Genomic DNA, 9,462 nt, shown 5'->3' with positions numbered 1-9,462 from the left:
TGACAACCACCTCCGTTCTATCTTAGATTAAGTAGTTATCTCTTGGGTTCTTTAATTGGAATCTTCGTGGTATAAGCTAGACTGATGGCGGCATTTAAGAGAATCCGGAAGGTCTAAACCTTGTCTGTGGTATTCTGAGTAGGATTCAATGATTGAATGACTGTGACGTGCTTCAATCTCCTGAAGGCGGGGCGTTAGTGACAGACGCAAAAGAATCACTGGATTCTATTCCGGCCTGATTGAGAACCGACAGATGAATTCCGCTATGCTGTGACAGAGCATATGCAATCGCTTTCACTGAGAGGATGGGAGGTAGCCATTGACAACGGTGAAACCCTACATATAGCTTGCCATGGAAGGAGACTTGCGTGTTTGAAGAAGAAGACAGTAGGAAAGCAGAGATTCAGAAGATGGAGCATCTCCAAACCTCAACCTATTCTCCATTACTGCAAAACAAGTAATCATTTCATGTTCTTTTGCTTTTCACAATCAATCCTGATAATTTCTGATATCCTGACTAAGATTTACAAGATAACCATAGCTTGCTTCAAGCCGACAATCTCTGTGGGATCGACCCTTGCTCACGCAAGGTATTACTTGGACGACCCATTCAATTATATACTCCCCACACTTAAGGATTTGCACCGTCCTCGGTGCCATCTGTCAGGAACAGTGGTGGGCTGGTGGCAGAGTCTCCGCAGTCGGGACCGTCATGGCTCCCTGTGCTGGTGAAAGAAGTGGAGTCCGGAGTGCCTGGATCATCATTGGGTCTGTGATTGCCTGTAAGTAGCTCCTTGAGGTGTTTGAAACGGCGGTGGTTGCGGCGCTCTCAGAGCTTTGCTTTCTTTTCTTGTTGGTCCAATCGCTTCAGTATTTGGTGCAGCAGCTGACTAGTAGATGGTGGAGGAGCTGCAACATCCTCTGTGGACTGGCTGGTAGTGGCAAGTTGTGGCCTGAGATATCTCCCATTAGGGAGATACTGATCATCCCATGAAAGAATGGCTTTGGTGTCTCCAGCTCTGTAGGATACTCCGGCTGCTAAGATAAGAACAGAGACCAATGCGGGGAAAGGTAGGTCGCCCACAATATGCACATGTTCCATAGCCTTCCGGATATGTCTTGGTAAATTAAGAGGCTGGTCTGTGAGGATGCACCATAGTAGAACGGCCATGTCTGCGATGAAGGAGGACTCATGAGTACTCGAAAAGACGTAATGGGACATAATTTGTGCCCATACGTGAGCCTCTAAGGTAAGTGCAGAAGCTGAGATTCCCTTAGGACGGGAACGATGGTATCCGAAGATCCATTTGCTGCCAGGTTGAGCGATAACTCTGAGAACAGCGTCCTAGTCAAAGGTGTATGCCTGGCGCTTGATTGCGGCTTTCTGAAAGGCGTCCAGTCTTTCTGGAGCAGGTGAAAGATTTAAGGCTCGCTGAATGGGTTCTTCTGTAATAGGGACTTGCTTCTGACGTATATAGACAGACTGCAGGGTTGGCAGCTGGAAGTTGGAGTAGAACTCAACAACCCAAGAAAGATTAACCTGTCGTGGCTGTCTCTGTAAGAATCCCCAATGTCTTTGTGCAATTTGTGGCTCAACAAATTCAGTAATACGAGGCGGAAGGATAAGAAGGTGTTTATTGTTGTAATTTTGAGCTGCCAGAATAGGAAACATCTGCTCACAATAGCGATTTGGAAATCATGCAGTGTCCTTTGCTGGGAAGGCTCTCTCCTTTTCATCAACCTTGATAATCCTTTTAATTCTTTTTATTGAGGGCTTGACTGCAGTTGAAGAAGGCTCTGCCACTAATGCTCTCTTTGTTCCTTTCCTTGCAGTGGGTTTAGGGGTAGCTTTCTCTTTGCCTTTCTTGGTGGCCATTCTGAAAAAAAGGAAGAGAAAGTAAGTTAAATCCAAAGAGATAAAGCAAGGAAGGGGATTGAGTGAGTGATAATCAGTGCACGGTAAAGATGAATGAAATAAACACATGGTCATGACAACATGTGAAAAGATCAAGAAATGGAATAGAATAAGTGCACGATAGGGAAGTAGATGCAAGATGTTTATTGGCATGCCGGCAAGGGCATGAGTAGCATAGATCAAGCATCACTTCGTAACAAACTATCACGTTTGTATTGATAATTAAATTCAATTAATAAAATAGTAAAGGGAATTTGTGAAAAGCAAGCATTGAATAGTAGAATAGGATAATGTAGAAAAGTGCATAATGCCACATGGGCTTTTTCACAAACACATAGCATGCATGGTAAATAATCCAATGAAAATAATAAATTGAATATGCAAGCAATCCCTTTAAAAATATAATTGCCAAACAATTAAGAAACAATCCACAATGACCAAATAAATTTCCAACACCAATAAAAAGGAAAGAAAAAGAAAACATATGCAATGAAAGTAAAAAGAAAGAGAAAGGAAGAAGAAAACATAAATAAAGAAGAAGAATAGAAAAGTAAAGAGGGAAGAAGAAAAGAAAAACCTTGATAATGGTGGTGGGAGAGAGAAAGAGTAGAAGGTGAGAATGAGGGAAGAAAGAAGAAGGGGGGAAGAAAGAAAGGGAGGGAAAAGAAAAAGTAGGATTGGGGGAAGAGAAAGATAAGATATATGGCAAATTAGGATAAGCTGTGCGGCGCAGGTGACACGAACGCGTTTGTGACGCGTTCGTGCGAATGCGCATTAAGTGAATCGACGCGGACGCGTCGGTCACGCGGACGCGTGACACATGTTATGCTAATGGCGCGAGGGCAGCCTCGCGCTCGCACAACTCTCTGTTCGAATTTTTATTTTTGCCAAATGTTAGGGGATGTGATCGCATGGGTAACACGATCGCGTGACTGGCCATTAGAAGGATGTGACATGGACGCGTGAGCCATGCGTCCGCGTGGGAAGAATTTGTGCGTTCAGCACCGATCCATCACCACTCTAGCACAACTTTCGGTCGTGCACCCATTTTACGTCGAATTCCAGGGCACGCGGCTGCGTGAGTGACACGGAGGCGTGGGAAGATAATTTTTGTACTTGACGCGGACGCGACAGCGATGTGGTCGCGTGTGATGATTTATGCCAAAGACACGCCTCTAGCCACACTCTCGCGTGACTCTCTGTTCATTTTCTTATTTTCTCGGATCAACCTGCGACGCGGACGCGTCAATGGTGCGGTCGCGTCGCTTGAATTTTTTTTTATGCAAATGCAGTATGCATATGAGGTGCAAGATAGAGGCAATAGTATGGAGAAGAGTTATAGATGAGGGAAGAGAAGGAGAAGAAAAGGAACGATCATACCGTGGTGGGTTGTCTCCCACCTAGCACTTTGCCTTAACGTCCTTAAGTTGGACGCTTCAGTAGCTCAGTTTTCAGTTGCGAGTGGATCCTCCAGGAGGAAGATCTCTAACTCCTTGCTTTTCGTCGCCTTCTCACCCTGGTAGAGCTTCAAACGATGTCCATTAACCTTGATGAGTTCAGAGCTCGAAGGGTGACTTAGATGGAAAACTCTATACGGCTCAGCCCTCTCGACTCTATATGGACCTTCCCACCTTGATCGCAGTTTGCCTGGCATGAGCCTCAGTCTAGAGTTGTAAAGAAAAACCAAATCCCCAGGTTGGAACTCCTTTCTCTTGATGTGTTGATCATGTACAGCCTTCATTTTCTCCTTGTACAGTCTTGAGTTCTCATAAGCTTCTAGGCAAAGACTCTCCAATTCTTGCAATTGCAACTTCCTTTCAGCTCTGGCTTTCTCAAATCCCATGTTGCATTCCTTTACTGCCCAAAAAGCTTTGTGCTCCACCTCAACTGGAAGGTGACAAGCCTTTTCATAGACTAAGCGGAAAGGACTCATCCCAATGGGTGTCTTGTATGCTGTTCTGTATGCCCAAAGTGCATCTTGTAGTCTGGTGCTCCAGTCTCTTCTATGAGGTTTGATTATCTTCTGTATAATGCACTTTATCTCTCTGTTAGACACCTCAGCTTGTCCATTAGTTTGAGGATGGTAGGCTGTTGTTATTTTATGAATGATCACATGCTTCTTCAGTAATCCTGTTAGTCTCCTGTTACAAAAATGGGTGCCTTGATCGCTCACGATTGCTCGTGGTGATCCAAAGCGACAAATAATGTGGTTTCTAACAAAGAAAACAATAGTGTTAGCATCATCAGTACGGGTAGGAATTGCTTCCACCCATTTAGAAACATAGTCTACAGCTAACAATATATAGAGGTGGCCATTAGAATTTGGAAATGGACCCATGAAGTCAATGTCCCAAACATAAAAAATTTCACAGAAAAGCATAGTTTGTTGAGGCATTTCATCCCTCTGGGATATATTACCAAACCTTTGGCATGGGAGACAAGATTTACAAAATTCAGCAGCGTCTTTAAAAAGGGTGGGCCACCAAAATCCACAGTCTAAGATTTTTCTAGCTGTTCTTTGAGGGCCAAAATGTCCTCCACTCTCAGATGAATGACAGGCCTCTAAAATGGACTGGAATTCTGATTGAGGCACACACCTTCTAATTACCTGGTCAGTGCCACATCTCCACAAATATGGGTCATCCCATATATAATATTTAGACTCGCTTTTCAGCTTGTCTCTTTGGTGTTTAGTAAAGTGTGGAGGAAAAGTACGGCTAACTAGATAATTAGCTATAGGTGCATACCAAGGGATTACCTCAGATACTTCTTGTAGGTTATCAAATGGAAGATTATCAACTATAGGAGTGGAATCATCCTTAATGTGTTCAAGGCGACTTAAGTGGTCTGCCACTAGATTCTGGGTACCACTCCTATCCTTTATTTCCAAATCAAATTCTTGTAGCAGCAGTATCCAACGTATAAGCCTTGGTTTGGATTCCTTTTTAGCTAATAAATACTTTAGAGCTGCGTGGTCTGAATACACTACTACCTTAGTACCAAGTAAATAGGCTCGGAATTTATCCAGAGCAAAAACAATAGCAAGAAGCTCATTTTCAGTAGTAGTGTAGTTAGACTGAGCGGCGTCTAAAGTTTTAGACGCATAAGCAATAACAAAAGGGTCCTTACTTTCACGTTGAGCCAGCGCTGCTCCTACTGCATGGTTGGAAGCATCGCACATAATTTCGAATGGCTGGCTCCAGTCTGGTCCTCTCACAATTGGAGCTTGAGTCAGGGCAGTTTTTAGCTTATCAAACGCTTGTTTGCAATCCTCACTGAACTCGAATTCAATATCCTTTTGCTGTAGTCTGGATAGCGGAAGTGCTACCTTACTGAAGTCCTTAATGAATCTTCAGTAGAAACCTGCATGTCCAAGGAACGAACAGACTTCCCTCACAGAAGAGGGATAAGGCAAACTAGAAATAACATCCACCTTTGCTGGATCAACAGAAATGCCAGTATTAGATACAACATGTCCCAGTACGATTCCTTGTTTAACCATAAAATGACATTTTTCGAAATTCAATACAAGGTTTGTACTGACACATCTATCTAATACTCTAGATAAACTATCCAAGCAAAGGTTAAAAGAATCACCATAAATGCTAAAATCATCCATAAAAACCTCCATACAGTCCTCAATAAGATCATAGAAAAGACTCATCATGCACCTTTGGAAAGTAGCTGGTGCATTGCACAGGCCAAAGGGCATTCTCTTGTAAGCATAAGTCCCAAAGGGACAGGTAAAGGTAGTCTTTTCCTGATCCTCAGGAGCTATATGAATCTGGAAATAGCCTGTGTAACCATCTAAAAAGCAATAATGTGATTTACCTGACAGGCGATCCAGCATTTGATCAATGAATGGAAGAGGGTAGTGATCCTTACGAGTAGCTTGGTTGATACGCCTGTATTCAATGCAGACCCTCCAGGCGTTCTGTACTCTGGTTGCTATGAGCTCTCCATGCTTATTCTTCACTGTAGTGACTCCAGACTTCTTGGACACCACTTGTACTGGGCTCACCCATTCACTGTCTGAGATGGGATAGATAATACCTGCCTCTAATAGTCTGGTCACTTCCTTCTTGACAGCCTCTAAAATAGTAGGGTTCAATCTTCTTTGGGGTTGACGAACAGGAATTGCTCCTTCTTCTAAAAATATCCTGTGCTCACAAACTTGAGGGTTGATGCCTACTATGTCTGCTAAACTCCACCCAATTGCTTTCTTGTGCTTCCTCAGCACACTAAGTATTATCTGGAACTGGTGGCAGTGGTAGAGTACCTGCATTGTCCTCGGAATTCCCCACACTTGGACCTTGTCCTATGTACTTATCTTCAAACTCTTCCTGGTGAACTTCAGCTGTTTCATCTATGATGTCACACTGGAAGATAGAACGGTCTTCTGGAGGGTGTTTTATAACTCCATTCAGATTGAAGCTTACTACTTGGCCGTCTATTTCAAAAGAGTATGTGCTTGCAAAAGCATCTAATTTAAACTTTGAGGTCTTTAAGAAAAGTGAGACAGCTTCTCTGAGTCATTTTGGGGCATCTCCAGGATGTAAAAATCAATGGGGAAAGTGAGACCTTTAATGCCTACCAATACATCTTCAGCAACTCCAGCCACTGTAATAATACTTTTATCTGCTAACACAAAGTGAGCTGCCGACCTTTTTAAGGGAGGGACCTCAAAACATCATAGACAGATAAAGGCATTATACTAACACATGCTCCTAAATCACACATGCAGTCAGAAAATATCACACTTCCAATGGTACAGTTAACCATGCATAGACCTAGATCACTACATTTTTCAGGTATATTTCCCATTAAAGCAGATATAGAACTTCCTAAAGGAATAGTTTCTAATTCATTAATTTTGTTTTCCATGGCCTGTTGTCTCCAATCAATAGATTGTAGTAACTCATCATTAGGAGATGAAGAGGGGTAAGTGATCTGAGAGGTCTGCTGAGATGCTTGAGGCTGTCTTAAATGAGGTGCTCTGTAGGATTGATTCTGATTCTGCTGCCTGAAGTTGTTATTTTTATTCCACCTCTGATTTCGATTGTTATCTCTGCCTCCTCTGTTATGATTGTCCCTCCAACCCTGGTTAGAATTGTCTCTCCAACCTTAGTTAGAGTTATCCTGCCATCCTTGGTTATAGTTGCCACCTTGATTGTACCCTTGATTAGGGCAGTCATGAAAGTTATGCGTGGCTGCTATAGTGTTGTCTTCTGGTTGGAGTTGTGGACACTCATCGGTATAGTGATTGTAATTTGCACAGATTCCGCATACTCTTTGTGGAACCAATTGCTGACTGTGCTGTGGTGGAGAAGGCTGAACTTGCTGAGGCTGTTGTTGATTCAGTTGCATCTGCTTCAGCAAGTTAGTCATTTCACATAAGCTCTGAGCTATAGCAGCAGTCTCTTTACTAGTAGATACCTTTGCAACAGCTATTGACCGACTTTGTTTCTGCCTTTGATTCCTAGTAGAGTCAGCTAAGTCGCTGATCAATTGCCATGCTTCTTCCATAGTCTTGTACTTTTTCATAGAACCATTACTAGCACCTTTCAATGTGGTTCTATCTTGAGATTTCAAACCCTGTGTAAAGTAGCCGAGCAACACTATCTTGTCAATCATATAATGGGGGCATGCATCTCGAAGATTATTGAAGCATTCCAAGTATTCATAGAGGGTCTCAGATTCATCCTGAACGATCATAGACATGTCCTTCCTTAGCTTATCGGCAACTTCAGCTGGAAAGAATTTCTCCAGAAACTCTCTCCTAAGTGTATCCAAGTTGGAAACAGTGTTCTGGGTTGAGTGTAGTACCACTCTCTTGCCTTTCCCTCCAGAGAAAACGGAAAGGCTTTTAATAGAATGGAGATTTCATCAGTGCCATCACGCTTAACAGTAGAACAAGCAGTCTGAAAATCCCTAAGATGCTTGATAGGCTCTTGAGCAGGTAAGCCATGAAACATGGGCATCAAGTTGAGTAGTGAAGACTTTATTTCAAAATCTACAGTTACTGTTGGGTGGTGTGCCTGGAATGGTTGGAGCGTAAAATCAGGAGCTCCTCCCTCCTGGATAGTTACTCTTCTGGGTGCTGCCATGTCACCTGCACGTAAATGAACTGGATTAGTAGAGAGGGAGCTTGTTTCTTCCTTCGATGACGGTTCAGGTTCATTCTCAAAGAGGAGTCACTGATGCCAAGCTTGCCTTATACGTGAAAGAGTTCTTTCAATCTCAGGGTCAAATGCTGGCAAGCTTGGATCAGGAAGGGAACGCGTCATTTAACGAAAGAAACGTACAGCTCATAGTGACAGAATGAAAAGAAAAATTGTAATTAAAATAAATACCAATCAATAAATTAGCACACTGTTGCAACTCCCCGGCAACGGCGCCAAAAATTGACGTGGTGGAAATTGGCGAGTTAAGAATTTTTTAATAGGGACACGTTGCAAGTACAGTCCTTAACCAACCGAAAATCCGCTTATCAATTTAAAAAGGGGTTGTCACAATATTGAAAATTAAAATACTGGGAGTATGAATCCCAGGTCGTCTCCCAATGAGTTGCAAGGAGATGTGCTATTTCATCAATCGGGTGTTTTCAAAAATGGTTGAGTTGATAAACAGAAATTTAAATTAGAGAATTTAATTAATTTTAAATAAAAGCCTTGACTGGGGGTAGATTAGTTGGAAGCCCTATTCTTGTTGAAATACTCTCAAGATTAATTAGTAATTAGAAGTTACTCTGCTTAGTTAACCCTTACTAGGTAAAGGAAAGTCAAGCAAGTTGGAAATCGGTTTCTAGTCATAAGTCCTAATCCTCTCCCTTGGGAAGGATTAGAGTTAATGATTAGAGGGTGATTCAACAATAAACCCAATTATAATTTCTCTCTTGAGTAGTTTAACTCAAGGGTTCCTTTCAATCATCGCCAATCAAGTCATGGAACTACTCACTCATCATAATTATAAAATTCACAGAATTAATGGTGAAAATAAAGGAAGACGTGATAAACAATAATAAAAGGATTAATTGAAAATAAAAATAGTCTATATTAATAACTTGTAAGAATAAGCCAAAGTCAACTCTAGAGGGATTAAAAGTATGGAAGAATAAATATAAAAAGTAAATAACAAAATAAGATGACTAGTACCGAAGGTAGACTCTTCTCAAAAGCTAAAGCCAAAATCTTCCAAAGCTAATTATGAATGCTCAAGTGAGTGAAAAACCTAGGGGATGAGTAAATCCATATCTAAAACTAAAAATTATGCAGAATGAATTGTGTCTCTCGTTTCTACATGTTCCCTGACTCTAGTCTGTAATTCCGGGCCAAAAACTGGGTTGAAATCCGGCCCAGGAACTCTGCTAGCGACTTTTGAAATTCTACAGATCGCGCACATTACGCGGACGCGTCATTCGACGTTTTTCTTTTCCATGCGGGCGCGTCGTGCATGCCTCCGCGTCGCTTCTGCTTTTCCAATCCGTGCGTCTGCGTCACTCTTGCGGCCGCGTCACTGCGAATTCCTCTCTTCCGCGAGGTCACGTC

The sequence above is a fragment of the Arachis duranensis genome, chromosome 4 (genome assembly GCF_000817695.3).
Source record: "Arachis duranensis cultivar V14167 chromosome 4, aradu.V14167.gnm2.J7QH, whole genome shotgun sequence".
NCBI lineage: Eukaryota > Viridiplantae > Streptophyta > Magnoliopsida > Fabales > Fabaceae > Arachis > Arachis duranensis.
Note: the sequence above shows the minus strand (reverse complement) of the source record.